Source organism: Salvelinus alpinus, chromosome 3 (genome assembly GCF_045679555.1).
Source record: "Salvelinus alpinus chromosome 3, SLU_Salpinus.1, whole genome shotgun sequence".
NCBI lineage: Eukaryota > Metazoa > Chordata > Actinopteri > Salmoniformes > Salmonidae > Salvelinus > Salvelinus alpinus.
This window is the reverse complement of record NC_092088.1, coordinates 53,571,446-53,589,828: the sequence shown is the minus strand read 5'-3', so window position 1 is coordinate 53,589,828 and position 18,383 is coordinate 53,571,446. Positions and strand designations below refer to the sequence as shown.

Below are 18,383 nucleotides of genomic sequence, written 5' to 3'. Positions count from 1 at the left end.
AAGGAGGCATAATGAATGCAGAATGTAATGCAAAGAGAGGAAGAGTGAAAATGGGTAGAAAATAAAGGAGTGAGATAGGCAAAGGAGAATGGTGCTCGTGGCCTGGTTGTAAGAGGCTCAATTACAGTAGAGAGGATTATGAAAAGAGAGAGGAATAGGACTCACTCACTCGCTCATCTACGTAGCATCAGCAACAACAAAGGGAGATGACAGGAGAATGAAAATAGACAGAAGAGGCAGAGATGTTTGAGGTATTGTAGTTATGAAAGGCCCAATTCTGTCATGCCAAGTACAGAGACACAGTATCAGATCATACACACCAAATACTCTCACTACTTTAGCCCTGTCTATAAATACTGTAGTCGTTTCAAGTAATGTATTGTAGTTCGCTAGATGTCTTAACTTGTCTTGTCTTCTGTTTTAGCATAAATCTGACCGACCTCTGCCGCTCTCACCTCGTACTTACGCACTAGTGTCAGAATTGGCTTCTGCTTCCGCAACTGAAAGCGTGCATATAATGTCTCACCTCTTCCCATTTTAAATGTGAATGAATTCAAACTAATCTCAACTGACCACTGTCCGTCTAACACATTCCAGTGGGCTCGGGTTGGCTGAGGGAAGCAGAAAACAGGTCACCAGAAGCGGAGAAAATAGCTGGGCAAAGCGGAAAAAAATTACCCCTCGTCAAGGTAGTCATTGCAGATTAACATTAGATTCTGCTTTTTGGAAGGTTTATGCCGCGAGTGTCTGAATGCAGGGTTAACTTCTTTGATATAGGGGGCAGCATTTTCACTTTTGGATGGATTGCGTGCCCATAGTGAACTGTCTCCTACTCTGTCCCAGATGCTAATATATGCATATTATTATTACTATTGGATATAAAACACTCTGAAGTTTAAAAAATGTTTGAATGATGTCTGTGAGTATAACAGAACTCATAAGGCAGGCAAAAACCTGAGAATAAATCCAAACAGGAAGTGAGAATTCTGAGACTGGTCAATGTTCAACTCATTGCTTATTCAATTCCCTGTAAGATATGGATCTGTTTGGATATGGATCTCTTCCTACGCCTTCCACTAGATGTCAATAGTCTGTAGAACGTGGAATGAAGCCTCTAGTGTGATGTGGGGCCGGATGGGAGGTGTTTCAGTCATTGGTCTGGCAGAATGCCAGTTCCTGGTCATGCGCTTTCCTCATGATATCGCCTTGTGTTCCATAACTTCTACAGACATGAAGGAATGCTCCGGTTGGAACGTTATTGGATATATATGATAACAACATCCTGAAGATTGATTCTCTACTTAGTTTGACCAGTTTATTCAACCTGTTATATAACTTTTTGAAGTTTTTGTCCGACGTTATGCGGTACTTGCACGAGCGTTTGGATATGTGTACTAAACGCGCTAGCAAAAGTAGCTACTTAGACATAAGTAATGGACAGTATCGAACAAAACAACAATTTATTGTGGAACTAGGATTCCTGGCAGTGCATTCTGATGAAGATAATCAAAGGTAAGGGAATATTTATGATGTAATTTCGTATTTCTGTTGACTCCAACATGGCGGAGAAATGTTGTTATTTTTGAGCGCCGTCTCAGATTATTGCATGGTGTGCTTTTTACGTAAAGTCTTTTTGAAATCTGACACAGCGGTTGCATTAAGAACAAGTGTATCTTTAATTCTATGTAAAACATGTATCTTTCATCAAAGTTTATGATGAGTATTTTTGTTATTTGACAAGGCTCTCTCTCTATTTGCCGGCTTTTTGTGGACCATGTTTGTTGACATCACGTAAATGTTTGTCAGGCCAAAGATGTTATAGCAAAATGAGGTGACTTTACGTAAAGTATTTTTGAAATCTGACACAGCGGTTGCATTAAGAACAAGTGTATCCTTAATTCTATGTAAAACAAGTATCTTTCGTCAAAGTTTATGATGAGTATTTCTGTTATTTGACGTGGCTCTCTGCAATTTCTCCGGATATTTTGGAGGCATTTCTGAACATGGCGCCAATGTAAACCGAGATTTGTGGATATAAATATGCACATTATCGAACAAAACATAAATGTATTGTGTAACATGATGTCCTATGAGTGTCATCTGATGAAGATCATCAAAGGTTAGTTATTCATTTTATCTCTATTTCTGCTTTTTGTGACTACTATCTTTTGCTGGGAAAATGGCTGTGTTTTTCTGTGGCTATGTACTGAGCTAACATAATCGTTTGGTGTGCTTTCGCCGTAAATCCTTTTTGAAATCAGACATGTTGGCTGGATTCACAACATGTGTAGCTTTAATTTGGTGTCTTTCATGTGTGATTTTATGAAAGATAGATTTTTATAGTAATATATTTGAATTTGGTGCGCTACATTTTTTTCTGGCTTTTTGCCAAGTGGGACGCTACCGTCCCACATATCCCAGAGAAGTTAATGGGCAGACATAGGGCAGAATATCTCTGACTGGAATAGCTGGATCAAATGTAAAATGTGTAAGAGAGCACTGCTTGTGTTCTCAACAGTACAAAATTGAGCCTGTGAGCTAATTATCTTTGTGGACAGACGCACATAACATAAATGGTACAGTAGCATCTGTCAACAGTCTGCGGGGATACTACAACTAATGAGGAGCATTGTTCTAGGATGCTTGTTTTCATCACTGATTATTTCGACAAGTCACGATTTCATAGGTCTTTTGAATTTTGCTGTTGTAAAAAAACTAAGATTAAAAATAGGGTAACCTTTGCCTATCCCCTTTAACCATCCCAACCCTGAATATCACAACCATCATTACAAGTGACTTGAAGCCGAAGCTACATCTCCATGTGATTTATATCTATATTTCCCCATTTCAGGGGTATAACAGGCACAGGCAAAATCCTAGAGGAAAACCTGGTTCAGTCTGCTTTCCACCAGACACTGGTGGATTAATTCACCTTTCAGCAGGACAATAACCTAAAACGCAAGGCCAAATCTACACTGGAGTTGCTTACCAAGAAGAGAGTGAATGTTCCTGAGTGGCCGAGTTACAGTTTTGACTTAAATCTGCTTGAAAATCTATGGCAAGACATGAAAATGGCTGTCTAGCAATGATCAACAACTGACTTGACAGAGCTTGAAGAATTCTTAAGAGAATAATGTGCAATATTGTACAATCCAGGTGTACAAAGCTCTTAGAGACCTACCCAGAAAGACTCACAACTGTAATCGCTGCCAAAGGTGATTCTAACATGTATTGACTCAGGTTTGTTAATTCTTATGTAAACGAGATACTGTAGTTCTGTATTTCATTTTCAATACATTTGCTAAAATGTATAAAACATGTTTTCATTTTGTCATTATGGGGTATTGGGTGTAGATGGGTGAGAAAAAAATGATTTAATCCATTTTGAATTCAGGCTGTAACACAACAACATGTGGAATAAGTCAAGAGGTATGAATACTTTCTGATGGCACTGTAGGTTACCCCATTGGCTCACAGCAAAAACTATATTTTTCAAACACATTTTTGTTGTTGTCTGCTAGTTTTAGTCAATTACAAAACTACATTTAATAAAAGTAAAAACATGTCAAAAGATTACTTTTCAAAATTGCCTGCTCCAAAGTGTTCTCACTACTTAGAAAAACATTATATTACAGGGCTTCCCTCATGCCCCTTTTCATGCATTGCAAGCAACCTCATGAGTGAGTGCTAGCTAGCTACTGAGTGGAACTTTAAGCTAGCCAATACGAACAACACAAATAAACAGACTCTACAGCTTCAAGTAGTGAGTGGAGTTACAAATGGACTATGCTAAACAACTTAAATGTCTTACCTGTGATTAAATCTTTTCCACACACATAGCTATCTGTAGCCTACTTGGACACCGGGTCCCCACATTTCCTACTCCCTCATGCCGTATAGTCTAAAGCCAGAGGGCTATTCTCACAGGATCTATTTCCCTATGTGGGAGCATTAATTTGCAAACCTTAGGTCGTGATTTTTGACCTGATTACATGTACATTGAAAAATAGCAGCTTTTCATTATGTTTTGGTGTTTCTGTATAACAAAAAAAAGTTTGCTCTTTTACAATGGTGGTCAATGGGAAATAATGTTTGTTTTCCCCAATTTGTGGGCGTGGTCGAGGGGAATTCCTTCTTATGACGTGAATATCGACTCGGAGTATAGAGTCCCATATTATGAGTCATAATACCCACAAAACCTAGCGGTCAAACAAGGAAATGGTTCCAATAGATTTTCCACCATACATTTTCCCCATAGGGGACTTTAGAAACATTTAAAATAAGGGTTGTGTTTCATATAGGTTTACCATGGCGTGACATTTTCATAACGTGTAAATCTCTCTAGGACAAGATTACTTTTATCAATATATTTGCCTGTATTTACACCCCAAAATGAAAAGCTAATTAGCTGCTAATGTGGCTATAGTAAAGAACTACAAATTCCAGGATGATCTGCCAAATTGAGGCAAAGGTAAGAATCTCTGGAATAACTATGTAATGTTAGCTACATTTAGTAAGGAATACATTTGCTAAATTTATTTAAATTCTGTCTTGTGCAAATTTTAAGTTGACACGATACCTGTTAGCAAAGGTGTCAGCTAGAGATGACGTGAAGGAGCATGGAGGTATTTGTAGTCTTGCATGATGTCTACTTTGATGCTAATTAGCATTTTCAAATCTGAGAGTAAATAGAGCCGAATATATTGATAAAAGTCACCTTGTCCAGGAGAGATTTACATGGGTATCAAAACATCACGCCAGGGTACGTCTACACGAAACACAGCCATTATTTTAATGAAGTGTTTCTAAATTTCCATATGGCAAAAATGTATGGTGGAAAAACGATTTGAACCATTTCCCTGTTTGAGCGCTAGGTTTTATGGGTATTATGACACCTCCACTGTGGGCCTCTATGGGGCCATCTCTTCCTAAATGTATCTTTGTGCCCAAGTCAGTATCATCCTAGTGGCCTTGGAATTGTCCCTGTAAAAGTCAATAAGCCCTTTGCAGCTACGGACGCTTAGATTACACCACATTACAGACTTTATAGAACCACGGAGAATGGTCATATCCAGTTGACTAGAACATGAGAAATTGGGTTTGGGGTAAATCAGTTCAAGAGCAGTCCCTAGTCAAAATATCCTATAGGATTAGCAATTCTCACAATCCTATTGGATTTTGTGTCACCTCTATCAGAATCCTATTGGACACTTTTTTCCCTATTAATACTATTGGATTCTCACAGTCGTATAGAATTTTGTGTAGCCTGTATCAGAATCCCATTGGAATCATATTGGACTACTTTTTTCCTATTGGAAAACTAAAGTAATCCAATTTGATCCTATATGTTTTTAATATGTTTTGTAGGATTTTGTCACCCCAATCAGAATCCTATTAGAACTTCAAATATCCCCTCATGATCTGGATCCTGGAGCGTTTGGTACCCTGATCTTCTCTATAAAGCATGTGTATCACAAAGTGCTTATACAGAAACCCAGCCTAAAACCCCAAACAGCAAGCAATGCAGATGTAGAAGCATGGTAGCTACAAAAAACTCCCTATAAAGGCATGATCATAGGAAGAAACCTAGAGAGGAACCAGGCTCTGAGGGGTGGCCAGTCCTCTTCTGGCTGTGCCAGGTGGAGATTATAAGAGTACATGGCCATTAAGACCAGATAGTTCTTCAAGATGTTCAAGTGTTCATAGATGACCAGCAGGGTCAAATAATAATCACAGTGGTTGTAGAGGGTGCAACATGTCAGCACCTCAGGACTAAATGTCAGTTGGCTTTTCATAGCAGAGCATTCAGAGGTCGAGACAGCAGGTGCGGTAAAGAGAGAGAGAGAGAAAGAGGGAGAGAGAGAAAGGGAGAGTCAAAAACAGCAGGTCCGGCACAATGTATCACGTCCGGTGAACAGGTCAGGGTTCCATATTGAAACTGGAGCAGCAGCACAACCAGGTGGACTGGGGACAGCCAGGAGTCATCAGGCCAGGTAGTCCTGAGGCATAGTCCTAGGGCTCAGGTCCTCCGGGAGGGGAAGGAGAGAGAGAGAGAAAATTAGAGGGCGCATACTTAAATTCAGACAGTACACCAGATATAACAGACTGACCCTTGCCCCCTGGCACATAGACTATTGCAGCATAGATACTGGAGGCCAAGATGGGGGGGGGTTCGGGGGACAATGTGCAGGATATAACCCCACCCACTTTGCCAAAGCACAGCCCCCACACCGCTAGAGGGATATCAACAGACCACCAACTTAATACCCTGAGAAAAGGCTGAGTATAGCCCATGAAGATCTCCTCCACTGCACGAGACCGAGGGGGCGCAAGACCGGACAGGAAGTTCATGTTAGTGACTTGACCCCACTCAACTCGAGTATAGTGTAAAAAAGCCTGGCGTGACGTGACGCACCCCTCCTAGGGACGGCATGGAAGAGCACTAGTAAGCCGTTATAGGGTCAGAGGCAGAGAATCCTAGTGGAGATGGGGGATCCGGCCAGGCAGAGACAGCAAGGGCTGTTCGTCATTCCAGTGCATTGCCGTTCACCTTTGCACCCCTTGGCCAGACTACACTCAATCATAGGACCTACAGAAGAGATTAGTCTTCAGTAAAGACTTATAAGTTGAGACCGAGTCTGCGTCTCTCACGTGAATAGGCAGACCATTCCATAAAAATGTTGCTCTATAGGAGAAAGCCCTGCCTCCAGCATTTGCTTAAACATTCTAGTGACAATAAGGAGATGCGTCTTTGACCATAGCATACATGTATGTATGTACGGCAGGTCCAAATGGGAGATAGGTAGGAGCAAGTCCATGTAATGCTTTGTATGTCGGCAGTAAAACCTTAAAATCAACCCTAGCATTAACAGGAAGACAGTGTAGTGAGGCTAGCACTGGAGAAATATGATCACATTTTTGGGTTCTAGTCAATATTCTAGCAGCTTTATCCGGGTACCCGGAGAGTAGAGCATTGCAGTAGTCTTTTCTAGAAGTGAAAGAAGTGTGGATTAGGTTTTCTGCTTCATTTTTGGACAAAAAGTTTCAGATTTTTGCAATGTTACGTAGATGGAAAAAAGCTGCTCTTGAAATATTATTGATATGTTCGTCAAAAGAGAGATCAGAGTTCAGAGTAGCACAGAGGTCCTTTATTTTAGACGACTGTACACCCATCAAGATTAATTGTCAGATCAGACAGCAGATCTCTTTCTTTCTAGAATATGCATCACTGTTTTTTCCGAGTTTAAAAGACAAACATTTGCTGCCATCCACTTCCTTATGTCTAAAATGCAGGCTTACGGTGTAGGTAATTTTGGGGCTTCACCATGTTTCATCGAAATGTACAGCTGTGTGTTGTCCGCATTGCAGTGAAAGTTGACATTGCGTTTCTGAATGACATCATCGAGAGGTAGAATATATAGTGAAAACAATAGTGGTCCTAAAACGGAACCTTGTGGAACACTGGAACATACAATTGATTTGTCAGAGGACAAACCATCCACAGAGACAAACGGATATCTTTCCAGCAGATAAGATCTAAAGCAGGCAAGAACTTGTCCATGTAGACCAATTAGGGTTTCCAATCTCTCCAAAAGAATGTGGTAATCGATGGTGTCAAAAGTGGCACTAAGGTCTAAGAGCATGAGGACAGATGCAGAACCTTGGTCTGACGCCATTAACCCTTTGACACATACCAACAAACGGATTGTGATCATTCTACAGTGGTCCCTGCAGTGTACACTTAAACCTGTGATATTAGAACGGTTACTTACGGCATCTAGTTTGGATTGACGCAACAGTCAGCGTTTGAGCTGGCCACACTGTTTTTTCACAGAAACATTTTGCACAAACACAGCCCTTACAAAGTTATGTCCTGAATGTGAGCATTTTATTTTTGGATGCAATGTTCAGACATTCACAGAAGCAAGTGAAAGCATAACACAATCATCCAAACCGGAAAATGTAGGCTACATTAGAGATAACTGAAGAAAGATTGACATAACACAAGCGGTCATCTTTAGCTAACTCCACAATATGTATTAGCTAAAAGCAATTATTATTTACAATTCATCACATCACGGGTGAGCTCACCATTGATCAAAATAATTGAGTAAAACACTTTCTAAAAATAGTATTAGCTCATCATAATCAGTACAACATTCAAAAAAGTATTTTACACAGATCATAGTAATCTATGCAATAATCGGAATGCATTATTTGTCACCAACTCTTGAAAACATGTGAATAAAACTGTAAATACAGTACGCTCCATACATACATACTATATGCTACAATGGAAATGACAACACAATTTACAGAAAATAAGGCACTTACTTTGATAGGTACGCACACGTGTCCAAAGGTATTATTTGTAAGGAAAAAAACAATGAAAGTAATGCAAACATCAGCCAGAAAATGTGCCACGGGAAAAGGTTTGTGCAAGACCGCACAAATGTCTTCATACTTGATCTGCGGAAACACTGGGGAAGTGCTTGGGCTCTCCTCGAAGAGAGAAGTTTGTCCGGTTCAGTAAAGCCTCAAACATAAATAGTCCGCAACAGTGAAATAGGCTACTTCTATGTGAATTAATGAGGAGGCGGAACACACCTTAATTCAAACTGTTGTTAGAAACTAAAACTTGTTAGAAAATTATTTGAAATTGACATGTTGAAACATAGCCTATAGGCAATTAGCAGGCAGCATGGGTTAACTGTCCTGTTGTGTAACAATCACATTTTGCAACATTGAAGGCAGTAAGGAAGCCTTTTGCAGTGGATCTGTGGACTTTTCCATGTGAATATTGAAGTCACCAAAAATTACAATATTATCTGCCATGACTTCAAGGTCCGATAGGAATTCAGGGAACTCAGGAACACTGTATATGGCCCGAGGAGGCTTGTAAACAGTAGCTATAAAAATTGATTGAGAAGGCTGCATAGATTTAATGACTAGAAGCTCAAAAGACGAAACGCGGGGGATATGGTCACTAGTATAACAAGGAGGAGAGGCCTTCCTCACTCATAATTTGTTGATTTTTAAAGAGAAAAAAGTATATGAACTTTAAAAAGTAACAGCAATTATAGTTTGGATGGAAAGAAGCTCATTGATTGGACTTAACACATTAATTTAATCATGCTTGAGCCATGTTTCAGTCAGGCCAATCACATCAAGGTTATGATCAGTGATGAGTTAATTGACTATGACTGCCTTCGAAGTGAGGGATATAACATTAAGTAGCCCTATTTTGAGATGTGAGATATTACAATCTCTTTCAATAATGACAGGAATGGAGGTCTTTATTCCAGTGAGATTTCTAAGGCGAGCACCGCCATGTTTATTTTTTCCCAACCTAGATCGAGGAACAGACATGGTCTCAATGTGGAAAGCTGAGCTGACTACACTGACGGTGCTAGTGGTAGACTCCACTAAGCTGGTAAGCTGGCTGGCTATCTCATTGTGGAGCTAGAGGAGTTAGAGCCCTGTCTATGTTGATAGATAACATGAGAGCACCCCTCTAGGTACGATGGAGTCCGTCACTCCTCAGCAGGCCAGGCTTGGTCCTGTTTGTGGTTGAGTCCCAGAAAGAGGGCCAATTATCTACAAATCCTATCTTTTGGGAAGGGCAGAAAACTGTTTTCAACCAGCGATTGAGTTGTGAGACTCTGCTAGCTAAGAAATTATTGTACTGTTGGCCACATTTTGCCTGTCAGCTGACTAGCTAGCTATAGTTAGCTAACGCTAACGCTGTACATCGCGCTGTAACGTACAATTGACCTTATTTTAGTGCCCAAAAAACGTAATGCTTCCTGTTCAACTGTAATATGAATACCATTGTAAAGCACCATTTCTCCCCTTTCCAGCAAAATCAATGACGAGATCATCATGCTGCCTGTCTCTGCATGATTGAAGAAGGCAATGAGTTCTGTCAGGTATTTTTAAAATTGGCGGGTGGGGAAGCAAAACCTACTGCGTGATAGGGAAAGGGGGAGATTTTTCACCTGATCAATCCAACTTATCACCTCTAAAATGTAAATAGAACACTTTAAAGAGTTTATATAATGTGTCATTGCATACCTATTTGAAGGTTTGCGTCAAATTTGAATCGGGTTATTATGGCGGCGCTAAACTTATCTTCAGAAGTAAACAGAGGCTGTCGCAGCTTTTGAGAGTCATGATTGCTTGCAGTGATGATGCAAAAAATGAATGCATTCCGTTGTACAATTGACTAGGTATATTGAAAACCTAAACATAAAATGTACTACCTGCACATACATGTGCCACAATATGAATCATATTACTTGTATTTTTTTAAACAAACACCTTATAAACTGCATATGCACCAAAAACTTTGTTATTTTGACAAGTGGCAATTAATCACTTATATTGATAACGGGGGAAATCAGGGTGTATGCATTGTTGAAACTAACATATCTCATAAACCACATGGAAATCAATAGAACGAGAGAGATGCGTCAGGTTGCACGTCCTGTTCAAACTAACCTTACTAAAAAAACACACAGAATCTGGGAATAATATGTATATCACAGGTTAGAGGACAACTTGTAGAAGAACGCCAGCTACATTTTGTTTTGTTGCATTTTGTTTCAGGTGGGTCGCCAATGCAGAAAGGTAAAAGCAACAGTATTTTGTTCATCACTCATATCAATATGAATTTGAAATCAATAGAACAGGGGCAAACGTTTGGTGTGTATGCATTGTTTAAATGAGCGCTATTCAAAGGCCACACTGAATCTGAGAACAATTTGTATATCATTGGTTATAAATTCTAGAATGTCGGATGGAAGTTTACGGAGGCGGGGAAGGAAACAAATCAGTTGCTTTGTTATTTAACTTCAATGAATCACGACCTTCCATAGGATAAAACAGTGACAAGGGTTGGCTGTTATTTGAATGATAGTTTGACTCTCAAATCCATGTATTCGTGCGAGGTCAGTGACTTTTATACAAAGAATAACGAATAACATTGTTAAATTGCAAGACTAGTTGGTTTTTGCGACGGAAAAAGCGAGAAACCTTCCCGGTAGCCATGATTGGCTGATGGGCTGGACATGCCGGGGGATGAGTTTGGATTGGTCTGCCATGTAGCATGCTTCTGTCTAAAACATGAGCTTTTCAGTATGTGTTGACAGTCCTTTCTAACACTCCGTTTTTGAAAGCTATATCGTTAGCCATCGAGAACTACAACATTTTTGCTATTTTTCTTAACAACATTGATGCCCTGAATATAGCAGGCACTATCGACAGATCCGTTGGAAAAAATGATAGGCTACCTTCTACACACGCCACAGTCAGTGTGAACAAGAGTGACTTGGCACAAAGCTGGTAAACAAGTTGTAGCTCCAAACAAAAAGTTAAATGGTTCCAGTCTGCCGGGAAGCGTTCATCCCATGTATACGGGTAAAAGTCTAGCTACAGTTTCAGATATACGTTTTTAATTTAGTCAGCAAGTCGTTTGGAAGCTTCATTAAATAGTACCCGCAAAACACCAGTCTCAACGTCAACAGTGAAGAGGTGACTCCGGGATGCTGGCCTTCTAGGCAGAGTTCCTCTGTCCAGTGTCTGTGATCTTTTGCCCATCTTAATCTTTTCTTCTTATTGGCCAGTCTGAGCTATGGCTTTTTATTTGCAACTCTGCAACATTAATTAACAATGTCTACACTGTACTTCTGATCAATTTTATGTTATTTAATGTACAAAAAAAAGGTGCTTTTCTTTCAAAATCAAGGACATTTCTAAGTGACCCCAAATTTTTGAACGGTAGTGTACATGTCTAAACAAGACTCCACTTCGGCTGGATTATTACATGACCCATCAAATAAGCCAGATGTGTCTGGGGGTGATTATGGCCACCTATTGTATTTCATTAACATGTGTACATGTCTAGACAATAGTGACCCATCCACTTAGCTAGATGTAGCTGGGGGGTGGTTATAGCATTTCCTTCACATGACCCATCAATTTAGACAAGTGTGTTGGGTAAGCGTCATCTATTAATGGTCAAATATTTCATTTTTTTTGTATCTGGACATTTTCTGTTTCTGATATTGCTACTATGCAAGTAACCACTTCACTGTACCATTTACACATTCTGTATCCTGTGCATGTAACAAATAAACTTAGATTGTATTTGATTCAGTGTGTGTTTACCACATGGCCTCACATGTGAATCCCTAAAGAGATGGGTGGGACTGAGGCTTAAGAGGGCGTGAACGATGCTGAATGGGTGTAGACAAAGAAGCACCTTCCAGTAGGTTTACCAAAACATTCAAGGACCTTTTTCTCAAAAGGGGGTTACAAGTTTATCAACTTTCAAAGCAGAATTACTTTCCCATTGTTCCTCAACTGCTCTAGCTTTGAATCTGTACTTTTTTCCAATGTAAAAAAAACACAATTTCACGTTTTTCTACATAAGACTGAATTGAGGCGGTCGGTCACAAATGTGTTTACATTCCTGTCAGTGAGCATTTCCCTTTGCCAAGATAATCCATCCACCTGACAGGTGTGGCAAATCGAGAAGCTGATGAAACAGCATGATCATTACTCAGGAGCTCCTTGTGCTGGGGACAATGAAAGGGAGTGTACAATTGCAATGCTGATTGCAGGAATGTCCACCAGAGCAGTTGCCAGATAATTGAATGTTAATTTTTCTACCATAAGCCACCTCCATCGTTTTAGGGAATTTGGCAGTACTTCCAACCGGCCTCACAATCGCAGATCACGTGTAGCCATGTCAGCCCAGGACCTCCACATCTGGCTTCTTCACCTGCACTTTGGATTTGAAATGATACAATAATACAACAGCTTCAATTTGAGGGTATGTTCATCCATATCTAGTGAACCATTTAGAAATTACAGCACCTTTTGTACATAGTCCCCCAGGTTAGCATGTCCTGGGGGTATGACATTTGTGTGTCTGTAACTTTCTCACTCATCATTATTTATGATTCATTCAGGATTAAGCGTTCAGTGTAGACATTGCATGCTATGACTACTTTAATACACATATACTGTAAGTGAATTTGTCCCAATACTTTTGCTCCCCTAAAATGGGGGGACTATGTACAAAAGGTGCTGATATTTCTAAACGGTTCACCCGATATGGATGAAAATACCCTCAAATTAAAGCTGACAGTCTGCACTTTAACCTCATAGTATCATCTCAAATCCAAAGAGCTGGTGTACAGGGCCAAAACAAAAACAATGTGTCACTGTCCCAATACTTTTGGAGCTTACTGTATCTTTTGTGATGTTCCCACCAGACTGTTCCCACAACCTAATGAAACATTCTGGTAAACTTTAAAGAACAGACTAAATGTGTTCTATGAACATTCTTGCAAAATCAGGTGAATTGTTTTGCACCGTAAAAGAGACATTGTAGAATAATCCGCACAACTGGACAGTTTTTGTGTTTTGGGAACATATCTTTTGTCATGTCCCCACACTATTGTCACGAACATTGTTGTAAGAATCGGACCAAAATGCAGCGTGGTTTGGGTTCATCATTTTTATTACGTGAACCGGCAAAAAACAATAAAGAACAAAACGAACGTGAAGCTATGCAGTGCTCAAGGCAACTATACACAAACAAGATCCCACAAAAACCCAGTGGGAAAAGTCTGCCTCTGATTGGGAACCATACCAGGCCAACATAGAATTAACAAAACTAGAGTACCCATCCTAGTCACACCCCGACCTAACCCAATTTGAGAATAAAAGGCTCTCTAAGGTCAGGGCGTGACAACTATTCTCACCAGACTGTTTCCACAACCTAATGAAACATTCTGAGGTGAATGTTTGTATTTGTACCCACAACTGCCTTATTGATCAATAATATACCCAAACGTTTGTATTTTATATTGGTTATAGTTTCCTTTTGCATTGATTACATTTCTGGGTAAGGTAGACTGAAGCTCTGGATCTTTTTTTACAGACGTCTGGGTTGTGGGAGACAGCTACACAATTTTATGTGTAGCTAGTTTGGGTCATATGAGGTAAGCTGTGTGGGTTTTGGAACTCAGCTAACCTCAGATTCATATCTGAACAGACAGAATATGATTCTGTTTTTGAACAAGTTGTGTTTGTTTGAAGTTTCAGTTCAATATGGGGTTGAATGGGCCATGGCTTTTCCTTTTGTTTATTATTCTGCATTGATCGCCCCACAGGGTGCAGATTGAGAGGGACAGGAGGGAAAAGAAGGGGGAATAGAGGTTGACTCACTGTGGGACACAGAATAGTGCAGTAATTCCCATATCATGTTACAGTCCCTATACACAACCAGAGCAAAAAGCATCCTGAGTTGATGTAACCAAAATGTGAATAATGTGTAAAGGGCAATTCCACGGTCCTGGAATTTAGCTGATACCAAGGGGCCAGGGTTCGGGTCTAGAAGCAAGGATTAGACTGCTCCTACAGTTTTGCTTCGTTACTGCAGTTTAACTGACACCCGTCCACAGAAATTTCCAAAGACGGCCACATAGGGATGTAGATTTAGAAAATTCCTAATAAGACACTTTATTCATCACCTTTGTGCACAAAACATCCATTGAATTATTCAAATAATTGTCACTGAGGCAGATGTTTCTTTCATTACTCACAGCCAAAGACATTAAAATTTTATTTTCATCCAATGTCTGCCTTGTTTTTGGATGATGTGAGATGTCGTAGTTGCTCGCGCTGCTCCTTGTGCACACGGAGTGATATTGTGCATGTGATTTTGGTCCGTATAAACCGGATGCAACATGGATATCCTGTTAGTCATCCCTTCGCGCGCAATTCCCTTTAGTGGGATCGATTTGACATCATCCAGTGAAATTGCAGAGCGTCAAATTCAAACTACAGAAATATCAATATTCAAGATTCACTAAAATATAAGTGTAATATATCAAAATAAAGCTTAACTTCTTGTTAATCCAGCCGCAGTCTCAGATTTCAAAAGGCTTTACGGTGAAAGCAGACCATGCGATTATCTGAGGACAGCGCCCCACAAACAAACACATGAAATCATTTTCAAACAGGCAGGTGGCGACACAAAAGTCAGAAATAACGATATAATAAATGCCTTACCTTTGAAGATCTTCTTCTTTTTGCAAACCCAAATGTCTCAGTGACACAATGAATGGTCGTTTTGTTCAATAAATTCCTCCCTTAGAGTGTTTTCTATCCAAATCTACCAATTATATGCATATCCTAGCTTCTGGGCCTGAGTAACAGGCAGTTTACTTTGGGCACGCTTTTCATCCGGACGTGAAAATACTGCCCCCTATCCCTAAGAAGATTTAAACTTACAGAAGGCAGAACATTTACCGCACTATTCAGTTTTAATGTATTTCTAATATCTTTTAAAAACCTTTTCTGGAAGATGTGTTCTAAGACCCCTTTTCCATCCATTTGACCAGAAATCAAAGCCTTTACTTATTCCACATTTTTTGGATTGAAAATGGTTAACAAATGTGTATATGCTTTAATTTTATAAAAATATACTGACAAACTTTCATTTGATACCCAATTTGATATAGTCCTGTGAACTTCACATTGGTGCTCATGGGTCCTTTTACATGGAAATGACCTATCCTCAATCGATTAACCTCTCTAGGGTACGTGGGACGGTAGCGTTTGCAGAGCGCAAAATTCCAAAATACTATATTCAAATATTTAACATTCTTGAAAATATATGTGTTATACAACAAAATAAAGCTTAACTTCTTGTTAATCCAGCCGCCGTGTCAGATTTCAAAAATGCTTTACGGCGAAAGCAAACCATGCGATTATCTGAGGACAGCACACCGCATACAAACACATGAAAATCATATTTCAACCAGGCCTCTGATGATCTTCTTCTGTTGGCACTCCAAAAGGTCCCAGTTACATCACAAATGGTCCTTTTGTTCGATAATGTCTTTCTTTATATCCATAAAAACTCAGTTTAGCTGGCGCGCTTCAGTCAATAATCCACTCAGTTTCCCTCCATCAAAATGTATACAAAATGAATCCCAAACGTTACTAATAAACTTTTCCAAACAAGTCAAACAACGTTTATAATCAAACCTTATACGCAAATAAACGATACAATTTAAGATGGAGAATAGTATGTTCATCCACGCACTTGGAAACACTACGGACAAAATGGGAGCCACCTAGAAAAACTACAATTCCTGGTGCATTTTCTCAAAAACCAGCCTGAAACTCTTTCTAAAGACTATTGACATCTATTGGAAGCCCTAGGAACTGCAATTTGGGAGGACTTGGGCTTATAATTATAGTACTAGCCATTGAAAATAGTGGTAAGCTGATTTGTTTTTGGGGGGGGTGGTTTGTCCTCGAGGTTTCGCCTGCCATATCAGTTATGTTATACTCACAGACATAATTGTAACAGTTTTCAAAACTTTAGAGTGTTTTCTATCTAAATCCACCAATTATATGCACATCCTAGCTTCTGGGCCTGAGTAACGGGCTGTTTACTTTGGGCACGCTTTTCATCCGAATGTCAAAATACTGCCCCCTACCCCAGAAAGGTTAAATATTTGAACAATGTGTAACCTCAATTGATTAAATATCTAACTATATTTAATAAATATGACAAGAGAGAGAGAGATAATCACACTATTCCTATAAATTAGTGGCCAGTAGTCTTAATCTTCTGAGCAGGAGGTTTAGCACCACTGACTGGACCACCACTGGAGCTAGCTTAATTTCTACATGGGGACCTGCTGTGCTACTGTGGTCCTGCTGGACCCCCCAGTCCTCTGAGTTTGGCTGATGGTGCGAATGTCAGAGTGCCAGGGAAGTCAGCTTGAGTGAGATTTGTGTAAAATATGATCCCAGAATCTCAGTCTATTCAACCAGCCTTTTTCTACACTTTTTGGGGTAGATTATGAGGCAGACTCGCAGACTTGCATCCTAGCTGAAGCCCGCCGGTGTGAAATCCCATTTCCTCTGGTGCAACGTGCCGTGACTAAGACTTTCTCCACATAAGGGACTTCTATAGAGGAGAGAGGGGGAAAGAGAAGAGAAGGTATGCAAGGGCAGAGGGGGAGAAGAGAGAGGTGAAGAGAGTCAGGAGAAAAGAGAGGAAGAGGACGCAGAAAGGTAAAAAGGGAGAGTGAGAGAAGTAAAGAGAGTGATAATAGGACTAAGAAATGAGCAGTGGAGAGATCACAGGAGAGAAAGTGTGTGTGTATGTGTGTGTAAGGAGGCAGACCGGCTGGAGAGGTGTCTAAGGTGCCTGAACAGGAAGATGGTTAACAGTTGCAACTGGTTTTATTTATTTTTATTTTTCAAGCAAAGGTGAACGGCTTTGTATAGTGCCAGAGTCCCAGAAATCTGAAAAATTAACATTTTAATAAATTAGAAAAAATGAATAAACTTCAAATTACTTCAATAAATATGATAAACTCAATGATAAACTTAATCCTTGCACTGCGTTATCACTGCGTTTGACAAGCCTAGCTGGGCGGCAGCCCTACCTGCCCTCTTTGCACTCCAGCTCTAACTAGATCTGCTTGGTCAGTCAGGCTCTTATACCATGAAGATGTTGAACAAACCAGCATATCAAATAACTTCAACATTTGCCAGTTTACATGTTACGTCATGATTTTCATATGTAAATCTTTATCATTTAAATAATGTTGACAAATAATATCAAACTTCATAATGGTCTATCTATAAATACACATGATCACATTTCACTATTAGTTTATTGGTTTATTTGGATCCCCATTTTTTTTGCGGAAGCAACTGCTATTGTTCCCGGGGTCCACTACTGACTTGGACTAGCCCACCATCAACAGTGGCGGGAACCCATTCATAAAAAGGGGTTGAATGCACCATCACTTTCTTTACAACACCCAGGACGAGACAAAGCGAATGGAATGCACATCAAGGTAAGTACACAGCTCAGCTTCTGAAATACAAATGCAGTTAGCGATCAGATATTCACATACAGAGCACAACATAATGACTTCATAATATTAGGTGATCAGTCTAACAATGGACGACAGATAAAATGTGTTGTCTGTTCTGTTACAGCTTGCTGTGTGCCCAGGCTCCATACACGCATATGGCGCTCTGCTGCACATTACACCCATCCGCTCAATAAACAATGAAATAATACCTTGTATTTCGTGATCATTTCTAATAGATGGTGATGAGGATGAGAACCGTCACAGTGTGGAAGAAAGACTGAGTACTGTTCAGTTGGGACATAAGTATGGATCAGATATTGTATGTTCTTTTTCTGTTTTCTATCATGGTTCCCTGCTTTCCTTACCTTGAATACAACATCCATTGATGACCACCAACCTCCATGTTATGGGCACATCTTCAATCACTATTTATAAAAATGTTCATCTGATGTACATAATTGC

The 18,383-nt window shown here is 39.8% G+C and overlaps 1 long non-coding RNA gene and 1 pseudogene across 1 annotated transcript; one reads left to right on the top strand and one right to left on the bottom strand.

Moving 5' to 3' along the window:
• LOC139569824 (serine-rich coiled-coil domain-containing protein 2-like) overlaps positions 1–18,383 on the top strand; it is a 97,665-nt pseudogene that overhangs the window by 31,237 nt on the left and 48,045 nt on the right.
• Positions 3,360–8,542, bottom strand: LOC139569744 (uncharacterized). The gene is made up of 2 exons (XR_011673952.1): positions 8,335–8,542; positions 3,360–6,026 (listed from the first exon to the last, which is right to left on the bottom strand). It is a non-coding gene; the product is annotated as an uncharacterized lncRNA (long non-coding RNA).